The sequence below is a fragment of the Mustela erminea genome, chromosome 2 (assembly GCF_009829155.1).
Source record: "Mustela erminea isolate mMusErm1 chromosome 2, mMusErm1.Pri, whole genome shotgun sequence".
In the NCBI taxonomy this organism is placed as follows: domain Eukaryota; kingdom Metazoa; phylum Chordata; class Mammalia; order Carnivora; family Mustelidae; genus Mustela; species Mustela erminea.
This window is the reverse complement of record NC_045615.1, coordinates 41,558,892-41,586,586: the sequence shown is the minus strand read 5'-3', so window position 1 is coordinate 41,586,586 and position 27,695 is coordinate 41,558,892. Positions and strand designations below refer to the sequence as shown.

The window sequence follows — 27,695 nt, the reverse complement described above, 5'->3', positions numbered from 1 at the left end:
GATGAAGGACAATGATTGATTTCTTCTGAGCAACACCCAAGGTTCAATTGAGATTCAAGATCATGGATTCAGAGGCCACACCACTAGAGGAAGGTGAGGCTGCGCAAAGGCTACTCGGTATGTGTCCCCAGGACAGTGGAAATGCTGTGCGTCACTGTATGGTACACTCAATGCATATAAAATGATCAGACCATTTAATCACTTTTATCTTGAGCTGTTTCTATGAAATTCATATTGTTTTCTTTTGAAAAAAAAATTTTTATTCATTCTGTATAAATCATTACCTGCATGTTTTAGGTATGTCTCCTATAGAGTACATCGTAATGTTGTAGGAGACTGGTCATTCTGAAAATCTTCCAATCTGTAGGGAAACTGAAGTAGTAAAATGAACACCCTCATGGCATTTGTGGACATTCAGTAATTAACATCTTCACACATTTTCTGTCTCCTTTCTCTTTCTCTCTCTCCACAAACACACACACACTTTTTTTTTTTTTTTTTAAATCTCGAACCCCTTGAAATGTTAAGCTGTCAGGTAGTAAGACTCTGCAGCTCTAAATACTTAAGCCCGCATCTCCTGGTCATTGGGATATCCTGGTCCATAACCAAGATTTCTTGCCCCTTAGAGAATCAACATTAATCTCATCAACGAGGCTTCAGGATGCAATTGTTTTCCACCTGTCCCCAAAGTACCTTTCAACCCAAAGAGTCTGAAGGACAGTATATGAAAACTATATATGTTTTAAATTAATTTAGCAAATATCGAAGTGCCCTTTAACAGTCAGCTTCATGTTGAAATTTTGTGGCCTTTGGTCAGGACTTTTCCAATCTCTTTAGTTTTTCATTTTGGATGCACATGACAACATATAGTATCTTTATTTTAATTTAAATTTTTTTTTCATTAACATAGTGTATTATTTGTTTCAGGGGTACAGGACTGTGATTCGTCAGTCTTGCACAATTCACAGCACTCACCATAGTACATAAACTCCCCAATGTCCATCACCCAACCACCCCATCCCTACCACCCCCTTTCTCCCAGCAACCCTCAATTTGTTTCCTGAGAATAAGAGTCTCTTATGGTTTGTCTCCCTCTCTGCCTTCATCTTGTTTCATTTTTCCCTCCCTTCCCCTATGATCCTCTGCCTTGTTTCTCAAATTCCTCATATAGTCATGAGACTATATGATAATTGTCTTTCTCTGATTGGCTTATTTTACCTAGCATAATACCCTCCAGTTCCATCCACATTGTTGCAAATGGTAAGATTTGGGGGGTTTTGATGGCTGCATAGCATTCCATTGTGTGTGTATATACATTGTGTGTGTATATCTATAGATATATAGATATATATATACACCACATCTTCTATATATATATCACATCTGGTCATCTAGGCTCTTTCCATAGTTTGGCTATTGTGGACATTGCTCCTATAAACATTTGGGTGCATGTGCCCCTTCAGATCTCTACATTTGTATCTTTAGGGTAAATAAATACTAAAATAAGGTAAAGTAGTACAATTGCTGGGTCATAGGGTAGCTCCATTTTCAACTTTTTGAGGAACCTCCATGCTGTTTTCCAGAGTGGCTGCACCAGTCTTCATTCCCACCAACAGTGTAGGAGGGTCCCCTTTATCACATCCTCTCCAACATCTCTTGTTTCCTGACTTGTTAATTTTAGCCATTCTGACTGGGGTGAGGTGGTATCTCACTGTGGTTTTCATTTGTATTTCCCTGATGCCGAGTGATGTTGAGAACTTTTTCATGTGTCTTTTGGCCATCTGGATGTCTTCTTTGCAGAAACGTCTGTTCATGTTCTCTGCCCATTTCTTGATTGGATTATATATTCTTTGGGTATTGAGTTTGATAAGTTATTTATAGATTTTCAGATACTAACACTTTATCTGATATCTCATTTGCAAATATCTTCTCCCATTCTGTCGGTTGTCTTTTGGTTTTGTTGACTGTTTCCTTTGCTGCACCAAAGCTTTTGATCTTGATAAAGTCGAATAGTTCATTTTTGCCCTTGGTTCCCTTGCCATATAGTAACTTATATGTGTGTATACATCTAAAACTTACATTTGTATTGGCTTTTGTTTTCCTGGTGTACTTAAACAGTACCTTCTTCCTTCCCAGTTTAATGGCCAACCTTTCCATTCTTCATTTGTGACTCTAGATAGGTATCGTGTGATAGAAGTATCTACATTATTTCAACTACTAATTAAAGCCTGTATTTGAATATATATTACAAACTATTCCTTTCATTGTTCCAATGGTAAATGTGGCTTAGTACTTGCCCTGGTGGATAAAGTAGCTATTTTATGAGTGTATTAACAAAATATAACTCAGTGACTGCAAGGAAGGTATTTCATTTAGAAATTCAATTTATCTTTTATAATATTGGAAATACTAGTGATTACTGTCCTCTAGATAAAGAATGCTCTAGGAAACACTGGGTGTGCCTAAATGTAATGCAAACATAACTCCTTATCAAGGAGCTGGAATTCTAAAACAACATGGAAACAGACATGTAAATAAAAGAATAGATATTGAAAGGGAGCACATACTTGGAGGCTGTTTGCCAAATGCAAGAATATGATTAAGGATATTTAAACAGGAACAAGGTCCTTGGTTTATACAGTGTCTTTTTAGTTTTCATACTGATTTAATCTGTTAAAAAAAATAGGGTTATTGAGACTTAAGTAATTGTCTGGGCATTTTCACCATCATGTAAATGGATACTGTATGGTGTTTGTTCCTGCTAGAATACATTGTCTTGTGTAGGGTACTGAGTGGGCACCAGGCCTTTGGGCCCATCCCCACATTAGAAATAAAACTTCTCTGGTCACACCCACCCTTGGCAGTGTCAGCCCCAGGAGCCCTAGATGCACAGTTTCCCCTGACCTGGGCCCCAGTTCCAAGCACATGACCTTCAGGGCTCGCACTATACCAGTGAGTTTACAGTGTTTGAATTGCTTATAATTAAAAAAACTACAGACATAAAAGTACATTGAAGCAGGTGTGTCTCCTCATCTTTTGTTCAGGACCTTTTTGTGATGAATGTATTGGTATTAACTCTGGTTGAGACTAAATTGTCTGCCAGCCATGCCCACACCTGAGCAGCCAGACCCCAACCAGCTTTACTTTAATTCATGACCACCACCCCGTTGGCGCAACATGTCTGACTGTTTCTCTGGCCTGTTCACTCACCTGCAGGACTGGATCATTATTTCTCCCCTTCTCTCCATACCCCTCTTCACTCACTGGTTCCATTTGGTATTTCACTGAGGAAATGGAGGCGACAAAAGCATTTCCACATTCTTCCGCCATCATTTCTTCAAACTTGATTCTATCAAGACCCATGTAGCTAATTGCTTTCCCTTCTTTTAACTTAAGCATGAAGGATTCAGGCTCCCTCTGAGGACAGCCCTTGCACCTGGGCACTGGATTCCATCCCTCTCACCGTCACCTCTCACTGTTCAAGGACAATAAGCTGGGAATTGTCACTTTTTCTCTTGTGTTATCAATTCTCCCTATCTCTTGGATTCGTCCATAGCCCGTAAACGCATGTAATATCACCCATCGTAAACACAACAATAACAATAACAAAAGTCCTCCCTTGACCCCTTCCTTTGCTTACAAGTTCAAAATTTAAAAAATTCATGTTATGGCAAAACTATTTTAGCCCAGTTGTTGAACATCACCTTCTCTCATTCACGCCTGAGATCCCAGTAGTCAGGCTTTTGTCCCCACCCCTGAACAGGAACGGCTCTTCTCAAGGTCCTGAGTCCTCATCTCTCATCTTACTCAACCATCAGCTGCACTTTTTTTTTTTTTTAATTTACTTATTTGAGAGAGAGAAAGAGATAGCGAGAGGGAGTATGAGCAAAGTACGAGCAAAGCCGGGGGGAGGGGGCAGAGGGAGAAGCAGTCTACCCACTGAGCAGGGAGCTGGATGCAGGACTCCATCCCAGGACCCTAGGATCATGACGTTGATCACTGGGTCCTTCTTCCACTCGGTTTTCTTTTCCCCATTTTCTTTATCAGTTCTCTCCTTTTCTTCGTGCCACTTCATGTTGGAGAGTCCCAGGTTATCCTCCTTGGTCCCCCACTTCTCTGGCTGTATTTGCCCCCACACAGAGATTCTTAACCTGGAGTCCATAGACCTGGTGTCAGTGACCTTGAAAGGGAAACATTTCTTCTTTATTTTCACTAACCTCTAAATGAAACTTTGCATTTCCTGCAATTATGAACAATAATATTCGCCATATCTATGACTTTATCTCTAGTAAAAAATTAGATATTTTCATCTCCATACAGTTGTTACGGATGTCTTGAAATATTTATGCACATGACTTCTTTAAAGTACTGTAGTTATTATGCTTACTGTTAGTTCTTATTGGGTAGTATATTAATAAAAAATATGTTGCCATAGTATAACTTTCAAAATATTGTGATTCTACGTTTCATTATAGTTGCTTTTCTTTATACCAATTATATATACCAAAATATTTCAAAGATATTTTATTTTATGCATTTAAAATATCACTCAGAGAAGGAGCCTCAAGTTTTTAACAGACTTTCAAAGGGGTTTATGCCACAAAAACTTTTAAAAGCCCATACTGGAAGTGATCTTTTATCTCACAACCTCCTTTTTCAGCTACTGTACTCAGATATTCAACTGCCTACTCAACATTTCCTCTTGGATATCTCATTAGCACCTTCGACCTACCGTGTTAGAACCCAGGCTCCTGGAGCACCTGGGTCTCAGTGGTTAAGCATCCAACTCTTGATTTTGGCTCAGGTCATGACCTCAGGGTTGTGCAATCGAGCCCAGCAAGGGGCTCTGCGATGGACATGGAGTCGCTTAAGATTCCCTCTCCTGCCCTCCCTCTCACCGCCCCCTCCCAACCACCTGGTGCATGTGCCATGCTCGTGTACTCTCTCTCTCTCCAAAAGAAACAAAACAGGCTCCTGAATATCACCCACTCCCCAGACTTGCGCCTCTTCCAGTCTTCTCCCCTCAGTTGGCAATTCCATTTTCCTAGTAGCTTACACCAGAAACCCATGGAGTCAGCCCCGACTCCCTATTTTCCATCAGCCACATCTGATCTAGAGCCAATTGCTTTGACTCTATCTTCTAAGTGTATGTAGGATCTAACCATTTCTCGTTCCATGTCATCCATCCATCAGCTTCTCTTGCCTGGATTTTTACAATAGAGCCCTAACAGCACTCACTGCTTCCTCCACTGCCTGCCACAGCCCCCAGCACAGATGTGTGCACACACAGACACACACATACACTCACCTGTTCACAGTGATCAAAACAGCAGCTGGAGTAATTCTGTCAAACCTACTTTAATCAGGTCATGCTGCTTTTCTCCTTGGAACTTTCCAAAGGCTCCCCTACTCAAAGTAAAAGCCAAAGTCTTTACAATGGCCCACGCGGCACCCATGATCTGTCCCACCTGTCCCCTGCCTATCCCTGTGACCTATGTCCCACCACACACCTCTTATTCCACTCCAGCCACTCCACACCAAGCATGCTTCTACTTCATGGACTTTGTCCTTGCTGTTCCCTCTACCTGGATGGAGTGCTCTTTATCTGAATGGCTTTTTCCAGGATATATGAACAGGCAGCCACTTCTACCACACTCCCCATCACCTTTTCCATGTTTTATACCCCCCACCCCATAGCACTATTACTACCTACACTATTACTTCTATTACGGGCTGTTGTTACTATTTGAACCAACGTGGCAGCACCAAGAGTGGTACTTGGCTCCTAGTAGATGCTCAGTACATTTAAGCACAAGAAATGGATGAATGAACTAGGTAAAATTGGCAGCAAAAACATGAATTGGGAGACTGTATCAATCAGAAGGGCTAAACTTTACCTTCAGGGAACTCATTGGATACCTTCAAATACTTTTCTTCATTTGTCACTACAATGTATAAGTCTAAGCACTTACTCTTCATTATGTTGGCTAACTCTTATAATAAAGTAGTTCAATACAATTCATTTTCCTGATGCACATAAGCAAAAAATAAATAAATAAATAAACTTAAGGTTAGAGTAAAAAGTTCCAGAAATCGATATTTGCCAAAAATAAATATTATTTTTGGGTTAAACAATAAACAGAGAGAATAAGCCTTAGAAATAAATTGTCTATTTTTAAAGGCCATCAGTTTAGCAAAATTTGGAATGATCTTTACAGTGTAGTTTCTGGAATGAGAAATGAAAAAACAACTCTGCCATCTTATTTTAAGTGCAGAAATAGAGTTGAATTTACATTATGTATGTATTGGATATCAGTCTTAGATATAAGTGTTTCTTATCAGCGCCAAACTTGTATAGACCACACTGATTATCTATGTTTTGGGTTGTTGATAATACTTTAAATATTAATTTGACACTGTTACTTTTCTTCATTTCTATATATTTTATTTGTGAATAATCATAAAATCCCATGTGACCTAGATAACAGGGATATGGCATAGGGACTTGCTTTGGAGGTTTAAACAGAGTTCAATAACTATAAAGTATTTCACTAATAGGAAAAGAATAAGACAAACCCTCTGTTGACCTTTGTTTCACATTAAAATGACCGTAGTTTGACACCAAAATGACAGCTGGTTAAAACAGCTTGAGATTTCAAAGTGCTAGAGTATATATAAATATTATGACTGATCCCATAAGTGTATTGGAAAACACTTTAAGAAAGGTCTTTGGCTTAATCATTTGCTACATTCTCTCCTGTTGGTCAGAGAGAAATACCACCACCCCTCCCCCCAAATTTTTATCTTCTGGATTTAAAAGAAATAGAAAAATTAAAACCATGTAGTTGAACCCAACAGAACCAAGATTGGTGGTTAATACTGAAAATGTAAATTACTACTTTGTGCACAAACCTAAGGCTCATGTTCTTCTAGTTTGATACTGCTCCCAATGAACCTTATGTGATGAGATGCTGGTAGTAGTAGTATGTAGAAAACTCATCACCGAGACTTATTTTTGCCACTTCCTTTTCTACAACAGAACATGTTAGGGCCAGGAGAACTTTCAGGGATGAGAAGATGTCACAGATAGACCATTCCTATACACGGGTTTCACAGAATTACAAAAGACGGATCTACTGTCAACCCTCCACTCAAAATCGTCTCAACCTTCTTTTATAAAATCTCATCCAAACTACTGTTTATCCTAAATCTTATATCATAGCGACTTAGATCCTTCTGTGCAGTTTTCCATGAGTGAGGAAAACTCGAGATGACAGAGAGGAAAGACTAGGAAGCAAGAGTGATAAACAAAAGTCAGAAAGATATAATTTGTTAGTGGACAGAATAGATTAAGATTATCAGCAGTGCAGAGTTCAGGCAGAAGCTTTCCCATGAGGCTCATAATGTTTCTGAAAGGCATTAGCATTAATTAGTGAAGAATTAATTCAGGAAAGTGGAGGCTGACTCAGGCCATGGAATCGGGGTTGAGGGTGCAAGTCTGAGGCTCAGAGAAAGCTGTGCAGATCTCTCCCATGCAGGTGGGGGAAAGAAGAGGTAGAAGGTGAGGTTGCCATAGGTTGAGATGAATAATTCCATTTCTGTGTTTGTTTTTTAATTTTTAAAAAGATAAGGCATGTGCACATCAAATAGTATAACAGAAAATTAAATGAAAATTAAGTCAGCTTCCTATCTCAACTTCCAGACCCCAGTTACCCTCCAGAAGGTCAATGCTTTCTTGTAAATTCTTCTATGCTCTATGCACAGGCAAACATTTATATATAATTACTTTAAAAAAAAAATGCCAACACTGGTGTAACTCACGGGGCCTCCATTTTTCACTCAAGTCATATTATTCTGTTTTATATATGTGCTGCCAAAGCAAGCACAAGTCACATTATTCTAAACTTTGCTTTTTTTAACCTGGTAGATTATAGCTTTGTTCCTCCTAATTTCCTCCATTCCTTTTAACGGCCACATTATATTCTGTCCTATGGATGTGACAGTCTCCTGTGATGGACATTTAAATTGTTTCCAGTCCTTTGGTCCATAAACAGGGCTTCAACCACAGCCTCATACATTTGAGGTCATCCCTTTTTATATTTCTGCTCAAAGATATTAGAATGGGGCTGAAAAGATCAGGAAATAAAGCTGTCTTAATTAGATTGAGATAATGAGAACAGGCTAATTTATTGTGACTGAGAGGAATAGCCATGAGGTGGTTTTGATAAGAGAATAAAAGTTAACTTAGATTAATAGGGCTTCATTGCCCCATGAACTGATTTGCTACAAATAGGAATATGCTTTTTGGTATTTTGGTGATACTCATCAGAGCACTTCAAGTTCAAAGTTAGAGTAAGTGGTTAATGAAAGTGACTAAATGGCAAATGTAATGATGACCCATGTGAGACCTGCTGTTAAGGGAAAACAAGCTATTACTGAGCAGATATTTTCCCTCAGCTTTAATCACTGATTTCAAAAACTATTAATAAAGTGAAAAAATAACATTAATACATATACCCAATAAGCATGTGGAAGTGGGAAACCTCATTACAGAACAAAGAAATGAAAATGAAAAGGACATCAGGAAAGATGTCCTTTCCTGATGAATGATTTCATTTCCTGAAAATGAAAAGGACGTCTTTCTTGTGCAATCCAGAAAAAAACCTTTCAATTATTATACACAATGATAGTAGTTAAGTAATGAAAGTTCCCTTTGTATGGGGGACTGTTAGGTTACAGTTTAAAATATATTTTTAATTTTAAAATATATATAAATTATAAAAATAACTTAGAAATAAAATAACATTTTAAAGGATGCCAGCACATAACTATTCACATTATGATGTTTAAATTAAAGTCTATGCCTAGAATTATATGTATAACTAAATCTATGATACAACTCATGTATGGCAGAGAGGGAAAACCAAAATGTTAACAGTAATTATCTCTGAGTCGTGGGATTGTAGTTTTTGTTTATGCTTGTTAGCATTTTCCAAATGTGTTACAAGTCTGTTCCTTAAAAAAAAAATGCTTTGTTTTTTAAAACAATTGAAAAACATGGAAATGGAGATATGGTTTATTTTTAATAAGCGTGTATATTCTTTTTCCCAGAAGATGCCTCCTTGGCATTCTTAGCCCCACCTACATTTATGGAAGTCCTTGAATCAAGTCTTAAGGAAGTCGCATTGTTACAGTATTTGTGTTTCAGTCGAGCAGCGTCACATGGAGATTCAGTGTGAATGATCACCTAAAGCCTTGCCCCACTTTATGGAGTAAAGCCTCATACATGTAAGGACTGTCCTCTCCAGCCTAGACCTGCCCTCCGAGCCTCAGGCTTGTACATCCAAATGCCTCTGCCATTCTGCAGGCATGCATGTTGAGGCTGCACAACCCCGGCACCTGTTCCTTCTTCACATGAGTTCCTGGGCTTCCCCTAATCTCTTCTGTCACTTCTCAGATCCCTCCTTCCACGTCATTGCAAAACCCAGAGGGTCACTCTGGACACTTCTCTCTCTCCTTCTCCACATTCTGTGCATGGCCAAATCCTGTCACTTCGACCTGCACAGGTCGCTGTGCGCCTGCCTCGTCTCGCCATCTCCGCCACCACACCCCTGCCAGCCCTGTTATGGCTTAGGGCCACAGCTCCCTCTAGGCTCCCTGACCTGGCTCCTTCCTCCTTCAGGTCATTGTCCAAGTGCGAGGTCAATGATCCGTTCCCATCCCAAGGCAAATGACAACTGCAACGAGGAGCCATTTTCCATGTTGGCAAACTTCAAAAATGGTGAGGATACATTGTGTTAACCAGGAGTCTTGCATAATAGGCACTTGGACATTGCTGGTGGGAGTATAAATTAATTCACTCACTATGGGGAGCAATTTGGCAATATTTCTCAAAATTAATATTATATAGAGCCTTTATGACCTCCCAGTTTATTTCTGGGAATTTATCTTTCCGGAGTCTTATATTTTGACTTTTCAAAGATCACTCTTTGAAAGAAATGTTTTTTCCTCTTGAATAAGGAAACTATGTCTATTATCAAGCTCAATAAGAGGTATACAATTAAAAGTCATCTTCTCTCACTCCTGCCCTAAAACCACCCAGTTCTCTGTCCCAGACTAAACACTATTACTTTTCTTTTTATTTACAAAAATAGTAATATACATGTCCTTCTGCATTTTTGCTTTATTTCCTGAACCACCTTGGGGCACTTTTCACATCAGCCCATTTAGAGCTGACCAAAAGCTACATAGTATTCTATAGTACAGAGCTACTATTCTTTTAGTTCAGCTCTCCACTGATGGACGTTTAGGGTCCATACATGCATGCATACACACACACATACACACACATATAAATGTATGTACATATATATGCCACAATGACTGTGCATAGACACATATCATTTTGCCCTTCTGTAAGACATGTAAACATTGAATGTTGGTATACTCTATTTTTTAAGATTTTACTTATTTATTTGACAGAGTGAGAGATCACAAGCAGGGGGAGCAGAGCACAAGCCGGGGGAACAGCAGAGGGAGAAGGAGAAGCTGACTCCCTGCTGAGCAGGAAGCCTGACTTGGGGCTCCATCCCAGGATCCTGGGATCATGACCTGAGGTAGAAGCAGGTACTTAATGGGCTGAACCAACCAGGCACCCCTTGTATTCTCTTCATATAATGTGAAATACATCTGAATATTGCAAGCTTGGATTAAAAAAAAAAGTTGTTAAAAAATGAAGGCTTAGTTAACTTCAGAGTAACAATCTTTTGACTACTTCCCACAGTATTGTTTCTTGATGCCTTCTTTAACTTTCATAATCATGTCAAAAGCTGGAGATCCAGGTAACATTCAAAGGTGTACTTAATGTACAGATAGGATATGTTTATATGCCAAACCCTGATTGTTTTCTTAAAATACTTTCCTTGCTATGTTTTTATAAGGCATGATTTTTACACACTTCCTATAATTTGTGTTATTAGATCACATAAATCTTTTCTTGTTTTTGATTGAATAATAAAATAAATCCACTAGATGATGTATATGAACAGAGAGAAAGAAAAGTTAGTTCCTTTTTTCTGCTTTATAGCTCAAGTTCAAAGATTTCTGTTTAAGAAGACTAAAAAATGTTTTTAGTCTTATTTATTTGACAGAGAGAGAAACAAGAGCAGGAACACAAGCAGGGGGAGTGAGAAGAGGGAGAAGGAAGCTTCCTGATAAGCAGGGAGCCCGATGTGGGGCTCGATCCCAGAATCCTGGGATCACGGCCTGAGCTGAAGGAGGAAGTTGAACGCCTGAGCCATCCAGGTGCCGTAACTAAAAATTTCTGATTACGGCTCTCTGCTCTTCCCAGTTTGACAGACAGCCGCATCTTCAGGTGCAGTGCCAGCCACGTGCCCGAGACACGATGGTGAAGGTCGGAGTGGAAGGATTTGGCCGTATTGGGTGCCTGGTCAGCAGGGCTGCTTTTAACTCTGGTAAAGTGGATATTGTCGCTATCAATGACCCTTTCATTGATCTCAACTATATGGTCTACATGTTCCAGTATGATTCTACCCACGGTAAATTCCACGGCACAGTCAAGGCTGAGAACGGGAAGCTTGTCATCAATGGGAAGTCCATCTCCTTCTTCCAGGAGCAAGATCCTGCCAACATCAAATGGGGCGATGCTGGTGCTGAGTATGTTGTGGAGTCCACTGGGGTCTTTACCACCATGGAGAACGCTGGGGCTCACTTGAAGGGTGGGGCCAAGAGGGTCATCATCTCTGCTTCTTTTGCTGATGCCCCCATGTTCGTGATGGGTGTGAACCATGAGAAGTATGACAACTCCCTCAAGATTGTCAGCAATGCCTCCTGTACCACCAACTGCTTGGCTCATCCATGACAACTTTGGCATTGTGGAGGGACTCATGACCACCGTCCATGCCATCACTGCCACCCAGAAGACTGTGGACAGCCCCTCTGGGATGCTGTGGAGTGAAGGCCGAGGGGCTGCCGAGAACATCATCCCTGCTTCCACTGTTGCGGCCAAGGCTGTAGGCAAGGTCATCCCTGAGCTGAATGGGAAGCTCACTGGCATGGCCTTCCGTGTCCCCACCCCCATTGTGTCTGTCGTGGATCTGACCTGCTGCCTGGAGAAAGCTGCCAAATATGATGACATCAAGAAGGCATCAGAGGGCCCCCTCAAGGGCATCCTGGGGTACACTGAGGACCAGGTTGTCTCCTGCGACTTCAACAGTGACACCCACTCCTCTACCTTCGATGCTGGGGCTGGCATTGCTCTCAATGACCACTTTGTCAAGCTCATTTCCTGGTATGACAATGAATTTGGCTACAGCAACCGGCTGGTGGACCTTATGATCCACATGGCCTCCAAGGAGTAGGAGCCCCCTGGACCACCAGTCCCAGCCAGAGCAAGAGGAAGAGAGAGGCCCTCAGCTGCTGGGAAATCCCTGCCCCAACTTATCCCCCAAAACACTGAGAATCTCCCAACCTCCACTATTTTCATCCCAGACCCCCTGAAGAAGGGGAGGGGCTTGGGGAGCCCTACCTTGTCATGTACCATCAATAAAGTATACTGTACCCAGCCCAAAAAAAAAAAAATTTCTGATTACATTTGGTTTGGGGAGCAAGGGAAAGATGTCCCCATCAAAAACAAAATAAACAAAAACAAAAAAGAGCAGAACATTGCAAAAAAGGGTTTTCTGCAATGTTAAGGTTTCTATTAGTTATTTAACTAGTTAATTCTACAAATTGAATATATAAATTAGAAGACCATATTAAATGAATACAATTTGATTCAATAAATGTGATGAAAATTATTTGCCTTCTTAACTTTCTTGACTTCCCTCAGTTGTAATAATAACTTGACTCTATTCCGTAGAAATTTTTCATTGTCAAATCATTCCTCCATGTACTGACTACTACTAATGAATTCTGAATATTGTTCTAACCTGGATTTTCTGAAACGCTAATAGCACCCTATATTAGAAAATTAACTCTCTGTTATACTGGACCACACTGGGCTGATAGTATGGTAATTTAGCAAACCCTTATATTGTAAGAAGAAAAAATTTTTAATTATTACTATTTTTTTCTCTTTAGAGATTTCCCAGCAGCTGAGGGCCTCTCTCTTCCATCTTGATCTGATGGCCTTGGTTGAAGGTCATCCAAAGTGTCCATTTGCTGACGATATGCTAGAGCCAGTCATTTATCTAGTGTTCCCCTCAGCATTGCAGGTCTAGAGCTCAGAGGCCTGTCTCCCCCCCATCCCCCCCGCACATCTTGTTCATTAACTTTCCTGAGATCTCTGAGATCTCTCTGCAATTCTTGAACAGTAGGCTGGTCTGGTCTGAGAATCACCTGTGCTGATCCTAGATCAATCAGACAGGTGAATTGGTCTGTGGGGTTAAAGTTCTCCGAGATAAATGGCTTTTCAGGCTGAGCTAATTGTTTCCAACCACTAATTTACATTGGGAGAAATTTGACTTGTTGATAAGTAAAGGGGACTAATTTGACTTCAAATAACAAAGTTAGAGGAAGGCTGGCCACCCACTTAGATAGTTCTTCCCCTACTAGAATCCTTAGTTTAGTTTCTCATGGTAGTCCTTTTTATCTGTGGAAAATGAAGCTAATTCTCATACATGAGTGGAATTTTCTAGCTGCTTTGTGTTCTATTCTTTTGAGATAAGATATATGTTTAGATTACTGGATTCCAGTATGCACTTGTATCAGTTGAGTCAGGAATGCATGGATTCCCTTTCTGTTTAAAAGTCAGATAAAGCAAAAAAAGAGCCTTGGACAAGTTGGCTTTCCTGTTTATTTCTTTCTCCTCTCTCTCCTGAGCCCTTGATAAGAAGGGTTTCAGCCCCCACCAGAACTGGCCTTGCCAAGTTCTCCTATAACCCTTACTTTGTTTGATACAAAGCTCTGTTGTTGTCATCATCTTACGTGGACCCTGAGCATTATTGGATGCTTGGACGCTGTTAGTCACCCTTCTCCTCCTTTAAATACTTCCTTAACCTAGCCACCAAGGCATTGCCTTTCCGTGGATGTCTCCTATGTCTTTGTCTGATGCTCCTCCATCATCTTGGACTGGACCTCCCTCTTCCTGCCTAACTTCTAAACATTGCAGTGCCTTTACACCTGGTCCTTGGACCTCCCTTCTTTCTGAGTTACGTTTACTCCCCTGATGGTCTCATCCTATCTTTAAGCTTTATTATATACTACCTATATGCGAATGGTTCTCAAAGTTATTTCTCTGGCTTGTATGTCTCTCTTGACCCTCAAGCTCACGTACCAACTGTTTACTTAACAACTCCATCTGGATGCCCAGTAAACATCTCAAACTTGACATGTCGCACACTGAACCCGGCCCCACTCCCAGCCAGCCAGCTCCCTTTCTTCTCAGTCAGTGGCGACTTCAAGCCAAAAACCTTTGTGTCATCCCTGACTGTTCCTTTTCTCATGCCTCATATACAGTCCATCACCAATAGCTCTGCGCCAGAGCTATCTGTCTTCAAAATATGTCAAAATATGACTACTTACATTTCCACTGTTGCCACCCTGGTTCCAGCCACCATAATCTTGGGCCTCAATTAATGCAATAATGTCCTAACTGGTCTCTACTTCCTACTATTATCTCTTCCCCAAATAGAGTGATCTTTTAAACGTGTAAGCCAGATGATGCATGTCCTTTGTTCCAAGTCTTTAATTTCACCAAGGGTAAAAGACAAAGTAGGGAAAATGGTCTAGCAGGTTCTGCCCAATCTCTGATCTCCCTCCTCCTGGAACCCCTCCTAGACACTCAGTCCGTGTGACTGCCTGGGCCTGCTTTCCAGGCTGCCTCAAGGTCTTTGTACTTTCTTCTCCCTCTGACTCAACTGCTAACAGTTTTCTCCCTCATTTTAAGTTCTAGCTCAAAGGTCACTTTCTCAAAGAGAACTTGACTACCCTGTTTAATGTTGCCTAAAATCTTTGAACACTTCCGTTCTCAGCCTCATTTTTCTTGAGGGCACTGATCTCATCTGGCCTTCTTTCTATTTTACTGAATTATTTTCTCTATTGTTAATACCCCTCTGGGTCCTCCCCCTGCCACCCTCCCCAACACACGCACACTCAAAATGAGTCCCTTGAGGGAAGAAAGTTTTGTTTATGTTCACAGTTGTACTTTTTCTTTTTTTTTAATGACAGAGAGAGATCACAAGTAGGCAGAGTGGCAGGCAGAGAGAGAGAGAGAGAGAGAGGAGGAAGCAGGCTCCCTGCTGAGCAGAGAGCCCCATGCAGGGCTCAATCCCAGGACCCTGGGATCATGACCTGAGCCGAGGGCAGAGGCTTTAACCCACTGAGCCACCCAGGCGCCCCCACAGTTGTACTTTTAATGCTGGAAAAGTACCTGCCATATCATAGAAATGTTTGTGTTACTGGATACCATGATCAAGGAGGACTGAAGCATTCTATTTATGTCTAAGAATTAAAACTAGTATATGAACTTTTGTTTGGTTGACTATTCAACAAACATTAATTGAGCATCTACTCTGTGCCAGGCACTGCTTGGCACTGAGCTTAGAGAGATGAACAAAACATGGCCCCATGATGTTAGAAGCTCATAAACCTCTCTCTGTTGAAATTTTTATTTTGCAATATTTCATATATACAAACATGATATAAAATAATATATATTCTTTACATTGAAAATATATAAATAATAACAAATCCTTCTATGCCCACCTTATACATGAAGAAATAAAACATTTAAGGTGCACGTAAGTCCCCGTTTTACCCCCTCCAATTGTATCTCCTCCCTTGCTGCCAGAGATAACTGCTGAATTTGGTGTTTATCATTCCCATGCATTTTTAAAATATTTTTGCTACATATGGAACCCTAAATCACACATAGTATTATGATGTTTAAATGGTATGAAATTCAGGTCTTTTGCTTTACTCAGTGTTATTTGTGAGATTGTGAGATTCATCTGTGTGGCACCAGTCCCATTGAGACCCACTGCTACACATCCAGTACTAAGTTACTGAGTATTTAGATATGAGCATCTTCGGGTGCCTGCGTGGCTCAGCCGGTTGGGCATCTGCCTTCACCTTGGGTCATGATCCTGGAGTTCCGGGATCAAGCCCTACATTAGGCTCCCTGCTCATCAGGGAGTCTGCTTCTCCCTCTCCCTCTGCCCCTCACCAACTCCTCTCTTTCTCTCTCTCATACTTTCTCTCTCTCTCTGCCCCTCTTTCAAATAAATAAAATCATTGAAAGAAAAAAAAGATACAGCATGTTCAACTTTACTTAATATATACTTATTTTCCAAAGTAACCTCCTATTACTGCCAAGTTCTCCAAAGTGTTTAGATCAATTTACAGTCCCACCAGCAGGATATGAAATTTACCATTTCTTCACATACATGCAGTTTTTAATCTCTAAATGTATATTTGTCCTAGGGCATAGCTTTGTTGACCTCAACAGTTAGCTATTAAAAAACACAACTTACCTATGTCCTAACTCTTTGTATATTACCCCTCAAAGTAGAGCATCTCCCACTTCTCTGAATAAGTCCAGAACAGCTTCCTGCAGCATGAGTACAGGTGTGGTCTCTCCTGCCATTTCCCCAACTGGTATAGCCACGACCCAAAACATCCCTAACTGATCTTAGCTCCTTTCCACTGACCTCGGGGATAGCTGTTTCCATCTCCTACTAACCCCCTTCTTCAGATTCTAAAAAGATCTGGTCATTGTCCCCTGGGCATTTAAAATTTACACTAAAAAGAAGTTTGAAATCTGAATTCCTGGTTTCATAGAGCAAATGCAGAATGAGGTAAAATGGCCAAGTCCATTACTATTAAGGAGTGATAATGGCCTGAACTTTACACCTCTGACTACAGCTGTAAAACATTTTTTACCACCATAATAGCAAACTATTCCACACACAGTGGCTCCCAATAACAGACATTTATTCTTGCCATAGTTAACTTCAGCGGGGCTGGTGTAGGCTCATCTGGGGTGGGAAGCTCTGTTCCAAGTTGCAAGCTGGTTGGCCTTGGTGTGGGTTCAGGTCTCCACATTTTTCATTCTGGGGCCTAGGGGAAAGGCCAACCAGGGCATGGTCTTCTGACAGATCACTGGAACATAAGAGCATGAGTCTACCATTCAAACATATTTAGACCTGCTATTCTTATCACACATTGATTTCCCAGTGGCCAAAGCATGCCTCATGGCCAAGCCCAAAGATAGGAAAAGAGACTTCATTACAAGAGAGAAGTGGAGGGGGCTGTTTATTTGCTGAACAATATCCCAGTCCAGTGCAAATTAGCAACACTTTAGGAACAAGATAAATTCTGTGATTCATAGAACATCTTTGCTTTCATGACCACCGCACAGCAAATATATCAAACCAAGTGTCAGGAGTTAATGGAATAACAATTAGAACTGAAGCCCTTTTGTGCATGTGTCCATGCATATGCTCTTCCTCTTCTTCTTACCAAGAACACACTCTCTGCCTATGTAGCCATTATCTCCTTACTCCATTGTCAGTGACAGAGGACAGAGCTATTTGGTTTGGAGCGGGGCTTCAGATGTTTATTCTTTGGAAAAAACGGGGCAAGTAATCATTTTGGTTCTGCTTTCACCTTCCATCTCTGCCAGCCCAGTCAGAATCAACCGTCTCCAATTACCCCTTTCCTGATGTACATCGATTTAAGAAACCTTTTCATTATAGAGGGCACGGATTGCATGGGGCACTGGGTGTGGTGAAAAAATAATGAATACTGTTATGCTAAAAATAAATTAAAAATAAATTTTAAAAAAGGAAACCTTTTTTTTCTCTCCCTTAAAGAATCAACTTAATAAATGAAAACACAAGTCCATATCTTCACCGTAATGAGAGTCTATGTAGTTAGAGATAAAAACTTCCTTGACTTATTAAAACATCTAAGAATAGAAATGATAACAAGTTGTAGCATATTATTTCAATAGAATATTCTATACATAATGAAAACTTACTGTATAGTATTTACTACATGTAGTTGAGCAAATTATAGCTAACATTCAACAACATGTGAATCCCACAAACATAATGTTGATTGAAATAAGCCAGGAACAAGAGAATATGTACTTTAATTCCATTTATATTAAATTTAAAAATCAGGCAAAAATAAACTAATGTTTGGGGATGTATGCTTAGTTGGAAGAACTGTAAAAAAAAAAAAAAGAAGAAGAAGATGATTTTCATCAAAGTCAGGATAGTGATTTCCTTTGCTGGGGATGGTACAGTGACTAGGAAAGAGAAGGCATCTTCTCAGGTGCAAGCAGCAATTCATTTCTTGACATTGGTGGCGATTACATGGATATTGTTTGTGATAAGTCATCGGAACTGTACATGTCTGTTTTTGAATCTTTGTAAGTATAATATTTCACTATAAAAATGTCTAAGGATTCCAAGATATTTGATCCCATAAACTTAATCTTACAAGCCATAAGATGTAATAACATACTTTGTCTCTAGTTTCAACCACAAACTTTCAATGTCTATGTTCTTTTTGATAACTTTTGTGGGATTTTTCTTGTGCATTGTTGTCCATCCAGATTGGATAGGTAGATCCCATTCTGACTCTCATATAGATCAGACCAAAGGCCATTCATCTTTGTCTGCATCTAATAATTGTGCCCTAGATCCACCCAGACTTCTTTCAGGTACGCATTTGGTCTTGAAAGAGACTGGATGGCAGCCTGCGCTGATGAAAATCCATAGGCAGAACTAGAAAAGCAATTCAACTTTTAATGACACAGTAATGCTTGGTTTTCATGTATATAAAGACACTTTCTGATAAAGAAATCTTAGTGCTCCTTGGTAGGAGCAAAGAGAAATGCAAACAAGAAATAGCTCGATGTATATGGTCAATAGGAAAACTAGGTAGAGGGGGGTCAGGCATGACACGCAAGCAGAGGTCTCTCTTTTTTGGGCCCCCAGATTTGTAAACCTAATGTTTATTATTTCTTCTTTTGTACTTTATCTCAAGATTTCCTGCTTTAAAACCATTTTTCTTATTGTATCTCAAAAACAAGGTTAAGGTGAGAGAGACTCCTTAATCTGCTTAATAGTATCTGGTACATTCAGGCCTATGTGATATAGGTGATTTTCTGAGAGGTTAGTCTTGACAATCCTCTTTAACTATATTGTTGATATGACTAAAAAAGAAAAAAATTGTTAATGGGTACGAATGGGGAATGGGTCACCCTAATTACCTGATTTTTCCCATTAAGTGATGATTAACCCTCTCAATGAATTGGATCTGTTGACTCTAGAGCAAGTGTATGATTACTCAGATGAACAGACTGCATGGTATCCCATCAGGATTTTTTTCTCAGGGCTGTACGATTATATTGAATATTATCTCGCTTCATTTTTTAAAAATATTTTATTTATATGAGAAAGAGACAGTGAGAGAGAGTATGAGCGAGAAGGTCAGAGAGAGAAGCAGACTCCCTGTGGAGCTGGGAGCCCGATGTGGGACTTGATCCCGGGACTCCAGGATCATGACCTGAGCTGAAAGCAGTCGCTCAATCAACTGAGCCACCCAGGTGCCCTCGCTTCACTTTTTAAAAAAGATTTTATTTGTATTTTAGAGAGTTCATAAGGTGAGGAGGGACAGAGGACTAGGGAGAGGTAGAGAATCTCAAGCAGACTCTGCTGAGCTCAGAGCCTGAACCAGGGAGCGATTTCACGACTCTGTGATCATGACCTGAAACAAAATTGAGCTGGGCACTTAACTGACTGAGCCACCCAGGCTGTTTTTCACTTTTTAAAATATTGCAATTTACCAATCATCTGTAGTCTAGGAATCAGGATAGCATTCCCAGTGGCAATACACGGATAAAAATATAAATCTCTTGGATAATTTTAATTTTACAGAATAAACCAAAAGGAAAAAAAAATAGATGTTTCTAAACTTTACACATTAAATATAAAACTTCAGAAGTCATATGTAGTCCTGAAAACACTGTGATTGTCAAATTAATCAAAGTCCTTCTGAATTCCTTAGTCAGAAAAGTTGGGAAATTTTATTTTGTTTTTAAAGAGTTTACTTATTTATTAGAGAGAGAACACAGAGGCAGAGGGAGAAGCAAACTCCCCATTGAGTGGGAAGACCGGCTCTGGGCTCAATCCCAGGACCCTGACATCATGACCTGAGCTGAAGGGTGATGCTTAACCTACTGAATCACCCAGGTGCCCAACCACCATGGTTTTTAAAACCTCTATTCCAAATGGACATATAAGATGAAATACTATAGAAGTTTTTGTCATTTTAGGGAAATGGGATGCCTTCACTTATTCGTTAATTCACTAACCATTTACTGGTGCCAGGTGCATGGTAAGTACTTGAATAGCGATAACACATGTGGAAGAACAAAGAGACGCCCAACCAGCCTGCTCAGAAAGAGGAAGGGCCAGGGAAGTCTCTACAACAGAGCTGACCAGAAGTGACGCTTGGACTGAACCCTAACTGACCAAAAGGAGTCACCCAGCCAGAAGAAGAAGAAAAATGGGCATTCCTTACAAAGGAGGTAACCTATGCGATGCATGGGAGTCTGAGAAAATATGGCACATTCAAGAACGTATGAGTAATTGACCGTGTGAGGTGCAGACTGGAAGAATCAGAAAGAAGTTGAGAGGTGAACAGGAGCCTGGTCACAGGGGGCCTTGGGATCAAGCTATGGTGTAGGACCTACATCAGGAATAGGGAGTTATTGAAGGGTATGAAGTATGAACATGATGGTACTTGAATTTTTAGGAAGATTACTTGAGTAGCTCAGAGGAGAATATTTGGGAGGCAAGATAAGAGATGGATAGAGCTGATGAGAAGGAGAGAAGAAATCAAGCAGGATTTTTAGATACGAGAGATATTTAGGAGGTGATTTCGGTAGAACGTGGTGACTCCTTATGAGAGCTGACAGCAGGGGAGCAGGAAGTTTGCAAAGAAATGCAGGGCTAGTGAGGGGCATAGAGGAGGCTGCCCAGCTGTGTGCTGAGAGCTGAGCTGAGGACGGACACCATGAGCTAATGGCTCCCGTACACAAGGTTGAGTGATGTCCTTAGTGTGGTTTTAGATGCAAAGAAGGCTGGACTGATCCACGTTTGGGTAAGTGCTGCAGAAGGAAAATGGAGCAAGAGGACTGAGACGCTGAAGCTGTTACTGAAGTGACAGGTTGAAGTGCTGAGCCCAAGCAAGATGGCAATGGAGGCAAAACCGGAGAAAAGTCGGACACATGGAGTGAGTGGGATAGGCCCTGTCCCAATCCCAGTGAATAAGCAGGGATACTTGGAACAATAAGGATAACAGGAGTCCGTGGTAGGAAAGTGGGGTGTGTGGCTTAAGGCTTTAAAGGTGGAGCAGCCGCAGGCAATAATACAGAAGAGAGGGTGAGTTGTTGATACCCGTGTGGAGATGAAGGGCGTTGGCAGGGTCATCCACATGAACACTGAAAACAGCAGGATTATGGTAGATTTGGGGTCAAGAGAAAACTCATGAACCATACTCCACAATCTCTGGTTCACATCAGAGAGCAATGAGAACAACAAGAAGGGGCGGGGATAGAAAATTCGAGAGGCACAAGTTGCCAGGAAGGTTTCTGACAGGAGTTTGGCAGCATTTGCACAGGCAAGTGCTGATGGTTATTGAACACTTAGCATGTGCCAGTTCCAAGTGTGTCTGTTCCAAGTACTTTACAAACTCTCAACTCGTTTCATTCTCAATGAGGTAAGTACTGTTATTACCCCAGATGAGAACACTGAGGATTTGTGACATTTAATAACTCGCTCAAGGTACAGAGCCATGATTCCAGGTCAGGTAGTTTGGCTCCAAAGTCCACTTAACCCATGTCATTGTCCTGCTGGTTCTGTTGAACAAACGCAACCAGCCCTGTGGGTAACTGGAAAGTTCCGGAGCAAAAAGCCTCCACTTAAGAGTGTAGAAAGGAGGTCGGTTTGTGCTTGGGGTTCATTCAAAAGAGGCAGAACATGACTGGTCCTTGATAGCATCAACTCCTTTATGTTTTCCAGAGTCTATTTTATTTTGCATTTAAACATAATAGTATGTCTTTCAACTATGTGTTAATATGTAATCTCCCTCAGACCTTTTTAGAAGTGGGTGCAGGGACTTTTAAAATAAATAGTAACATTAATATTAACTATCACTACTCAGTTACATAAAGGGATTAATTTCGCATCTTTCAGAGAACTGAGATACATTCTGAGAATGGCAATAAGGAAAATAAAACATACAGTCTTTTTATTTTCTTTTTTTTTAACATGCAGTCTTGAAAAATACATGGTTCTGGTTTTTCCTGTGGCATTACTAAGCTTTACAGCAAACTGGTTTATTTGAGGTTTATGCTGCTTGTTGGAAGAAATTCTCCTCTATTTTTCTTTTTAAAATTTTTGTTGCCTGATAGGCACTATCATAAACACCAAGAGCCCAAGAATGTTAGAAAGCATTGTAATCCAAAGGAGAAGCCTACTTTGCTTGGCTCATATTAGTTCTATTTATTTTCTTAGATTTAAGGTCCAAAGAGTCTGAATAAAGTACTAACCCTATGAAGCACTGAGAAACCAGCTTCCTTGTCATACAGAGCTACCACTCTTCATGAAAAGTGTGGCTCTAAGAAGTGTAGACATGAAGAAAATATGGATTTATACAAAAGGCAATTTATGGTGTAGTGATAAGCCACACCATGGACTTATATTGTAAGTCTACACCTCACAATGACATTTAAGAATTCTGGCACATATAAAATGGGTTCTTTTAAGATGTGATTCAGGTTTCATTTAGAAATGCATGTATTGAAGCATACCGCAAGGAGTTTATGCTAATTGTGAATGGGACCTTGGACGGTTTTAATCCAAATTAAGAGTGGATTTGTCAGATGTAGGTAAGTACAAGTAACCGGAAAAAACAAGTGATTTCTTTTTTTTTAATCTGAAAGGTTCAGAGAGGCAGCTTTTAAGAAAACGCTATTGACTCTTCAAGGCAGCTGTTCTGGTTCAGCTTTGGTTTATAAAATAACTAGAAGTTTTTAGGCTAAATAGTCTAGCACGAGGGGAGAGAAGGGAAATGGGAAAATTATTAGTAAATATGATCCTTTACTTCCATCACCACTCCACTCTTGGGAAAAAATTATTTTGTACTCTGGGAATAAAGCAGAAGGAAAGGCAGTGGAATTCAACGCAAACCAGTTTAAGTAATGCTTTTTCATTTTGCAAAGCTCTGAGTTCCTTGCTAACCTCTACCTACATGATGGGGGTGGTGGGAGCAGCAGGTAGAAATAGGTATAAGATGCCTTCTTTCTTCCCAGGTTGTTAATTATATACTTGAATTTTAGGTTTATTGTTCTCTTGCTTGTCTGTAGAGTTTTGCCAATGGATTGCTTAGTTTTACATAATTTTGAACTTTATATATGTGCAATCAAGCTGTTTGTTTTCTTCTATAATTCATCTTTTTTCCCCATTCAAAATTATCTTCTGGAATTTTTTTTTAAAGATTTTATTTATTTATTTGACAGACAGATCACAAGTAGGCGGAGAAACAGGCAGAGAGAGAGGAAGAGAAGCAGTCTCCCTGCTGAGCAGAGAGTCCAATGCAGGGCTCGATCCCACGACCCTGGGATCATGACCTGAGCTGAAGGCAGAGGCTTTAACCCACTGAGCACCCAGACACCCCATCTTCTGAAATTTATCAGTGTTGAGGCATGTAGCAATAATTCATTTAGTCTCTGTCATTATATAATCTTCTATCTTAGGGGTATGTTGTAATTTATAAACTTTATTTTAGAAGAACATTGAAATCTTTGTGGGTTTTTATACATATTTTTTGCGAGGGAAGGGAGTAGGTTTTGTAGGGTTTTTTTATCTGCCTTGCTCTCACAAACATGGCTGCCTTTGAACATTCTTGTATATCTCCTTGGTACTTCTGTGCAAAGGTTGCTCTAAGTATTTACCTAGAGGTGGAATGTTGAGGCATTGGGTATATGCATCTTTATTTACTGGATAATACCAATTTGTTTTCTCTAGTACTAATTTACACTCACCCCTGCAGTATACGAGTATTTGAAAGTCTCTCCAACACCTAGAGCTATCCATCTTTTTAGTTACTGCCAGTGTGACTGGTTATGAACTAGTATTTCATGTAGTTTTAATTTGCATTTCCCGTCTTTATTACCAGTCTTGCTGTGTTTCTGGGAAATGCCCATTTATGTCTTTTGCTCACTTTTTTCTTTTGGGTTATTTGTCTTTCACTGAATGATTTTGAGTTCTTTAAGTTCCCTTGTGTGTCCCACATACTCTGAAAACTAATCCTTTCTAGGTGTATATATCACATATAATTTCCACAATAGTTATGGCTTTGTGGGATTTGTTAATGAAAGAATTATTCATTTTAATGTAGTTCATGTCATCAAATTTTTTAAATATCTTCATAAAAAAGTTTTTTTTTAAGATTTTATTTATTTATTTGACAGAGAGAGACAGAGAGATCACAAGTAGGCAGAGAGGCAGGCAGAGAGAGGGGGAAGCAGGCTCACTGCTGAGCAGAGAGCCTCATGCGGGTCTCGATCCTAGGACCCTGAGATCATGACCTGAGCCGAAGGCAGAGGCTTAACCCACTGAGCCACTCAGGTGCCCCCATGAAAAAGTTTTTAACTACAACAAGATATGTATTTCTGCTTATCAAATCACCAAAGTTTTTAACTACAACAAGATATGTATTTCTGCTTATCAAATCACCAAAGATCCAAAAGTTTGATAACATACTGTGCTGATGAAGGTATCCTGAGACAGGCACTTTTGTATCTTGCAAGTACGAGTATGAAGTGGAGCAACCATTATAGAAGACATCCTTCGATTTTTTTTTTAGGGTTTGCTCTAGAATGTTTTAGTGCTCTAGAATTTTTAAAGATACTCTTACCTCTTTTGAGATAATTTACTCTCCAATATTAACTTCTAAAAGTTAAAGTTTTGCCTCTCATATTTAAATCCTTACTTCAATCTGAATTCCTTTAATGCATTTCCAAAAACATTTTGTAATTTTCTTCATAATTGTCTTAACATATTGACATTATTGTGTTTTCTTTCTTCATGGTCTGTTAAGGTCATATTAGAGTGATAACATTAACTTGACCTTGTGTTCTTGAAATAAACCCAACTTGATCATGGTGTACATTGCTCAATTTAGTTTGTGAATATTTTTTTATTGATTTTTGTATGTAGGCATAAGGGAGATTTATCTAGAATTTTCCTTGGTTTTGGTATCAAATTATTATTTTTTGGTATCAAATTATTTTAGCTTACTAAAATTAATTGTGGTGTTTTCTTTTTCTGTCTTCTGGAAGACAATTAAAATTGCTTTTTCTTCTTAGAGAACTTGCTCTATAAAATTTGTACCTGGTGCTTTCTATGTGAGAACAAGCTTTCTAATTTCTATAATGGTTACAGGATAATTATAATGATTCAGTTTTTAAATTTTTTTCTTAAATTAGTTTTTCTAGTTATATTTTTCTAGCAACTTTTTGTTTTATTTTTTCAAATTTACTATCATAAGTGAATACTTACATAATTATCCTGTATTTTAATTTCTTTTGCATGTGATGTAGTGCCCCCTTTCATTGTGATATTGTTCATCCTTTCTGCATTTTTGTCATGATCTAAACTTGCTAAAGTTTTCTCATTTTTATTACTCATTCAAAGACCAATACCTGGGTTTTTTTATTTGCTCTATTATACATTTACTTTTTATTTCATTAATTTCTGCTCTTGCCTTTATTGCTTCTACTTCTTTTGTGTCTGTTTTGCTGATCTTTTCCTAACTTTTTATGCTGAGTGCTTAGCTCATTAATTTTCCATCTTTTTTTTTCTTTCCTCATATAAGAAAAGAAGGCTATAAATATCTCTCCATGCCATAATACCAACATTCTATATGATTTGAAATTTTGTTTTTATTATTTTTTTAAGTTCTTTTATGCTCTCTTTTTACTCATGAGTTATTTAGATACTTCGTGTACTTTAAAATTTCCAGATGTATATGGTTTTCTCCTTATCATTTTGTTATTGGTTTCTAACTTAATTATATTATGATAAAGGAATAATAAACAATACTGATTTTTTTTAAATTTGTTGAGATTGACTTTATGGCTTAGTATGTGGTTAGTCTTCTAGATATTTCTTTGTGCTTGAAAACAATATGTATTCTCTAAGGGCAAGTGCGGATATGTATGTGCGTGTTCTCTAATTGGCAAGTGTGTATACATAACACACACACACACACACACACACACACACACACACACTTCAAATTCAAGCTTGCCAATCAAAGTGATTTTTTGTCTTTGCTTTTGGCTGTTTGAGCAGTTGTTTGCTAAGAGACTGTATTATAATACCATAATGGTAGATTTTTCAATTTCTTGTTATAGTTATTTCAGTTTTTCACTCTACATTTTGAAGTTATCTTATTAAATGCACATGTTCCAAACTTGTGATTTTAACCTTTTGTCATTATGCAGAAATTTTATTTTTGTATCTGGTGATGCTTTTTTCTATTATTTTGTTAGTACCAATATGTTTATGTTACCCAACTTTTTTTTTTTTAAATATTTTATTTATTTATTTGACAGACGGAGATCACAAGTAGGCAGAGAAGCAGGCAGAGAGAGGAGGAAGGAAGCAGGGCAAAAAGCCTGACTCCATCCCAGGAACCTGGGATCATGACCTGAGCTGAAGACAGAGGCTTTAACCCACTGAGCCACCCAGGCACCCCCCCACACAACTTTTTATTAGTATTGATTTGGTAGATATATTTTGTAATACTTTTGCTTTGTCTCAATATGTTTTAGATATGATTATTGTAAACAACTAAATGTGTATGATCGTTTATTTGATTCCAGGTGACAACATTTGTCTTTTAATTATAGTAGTCAATTTACACATATTATGTTTATCAATATATTCTGATTTATTTTTATCCTGTTTTGGCTTTGTGTTTGTCCTACCCTTTCTCTTTTTCTCCTTGCTTGTCTTCTTTTGGTTTAACTGGATGTTTTATTGATTTTTTTTTTTTATTCACTTCATTTATTCCCATTACTACTTTGAAACTTATACCTTACTATGTTTTTCATGATTATTTCTAGAAATTTAATGTATATCATAACAAGTGAGAATTAATCTAGATCTTCACCTTTCCTTATAATATATAGACCCTACAATGCCTTAATTCCAGTGACCCTTCCTGAAATAGTTAAGTAACCAACATCTCCGTTTTTGCCCAGGATTGAAGATATTCTTGTTTGTAAGACTTTCAGTTTTAAAATAAAAATAACTCCAAGGCAAACAAGGATGAGTTAGTTGGTCACCCCACATGTGCGATTATGGTTCAAATTTTTTTTAACGCCGCAGATTCGAAATAGGTATTATTTTATGCAGTTTTCCCCCCAGATTTACACATGTTCACATTGCTTGGATAATTAATTCTTCCACCTTAGACCATCCTTTTGAGATTATTTTTCTTCCTCCTTTAGCTCTCAGTAATATTTTGTTGATGAAGGAAGATAGGTACAAATAAAAATATACTCTATTATTTTATTTATGTAAAATTCAGGAATAGGCGAAACAAACTTGTGATGAGAGAAATCAAAAATAGTGATTAACCTCAAA

General features: G+C 39.1%; 1 long non-coding RNA gene and 1 pseudogene across 1 annotated transcript in view; one reads left to right on the top strand and one right to left on the bottom strand.

Moving 5' to 3' along the window:
* Positions 1 to 3,913: 3,913 nt before the first annotated feature.
* The window catches only part of LOC116584419, a 62,363-nt gene continuing 38,581 nt past the window's right edge, over positions 3,914 to 27,695 (bottom strand). The window contains exon 5 of the long non-coding RNA XR_004283194.1: positions 3,914 to 4,180. This is a non-coding gene — a long non-coding RNA (uncharacterized LOC116584419). The remainder of the gene's footprint in view (positions 4,181 to 27,695) is intronic.
* On the top strand, positions 9,716 to 12,586 carry LOC116584417 (annotated as a pseudogene).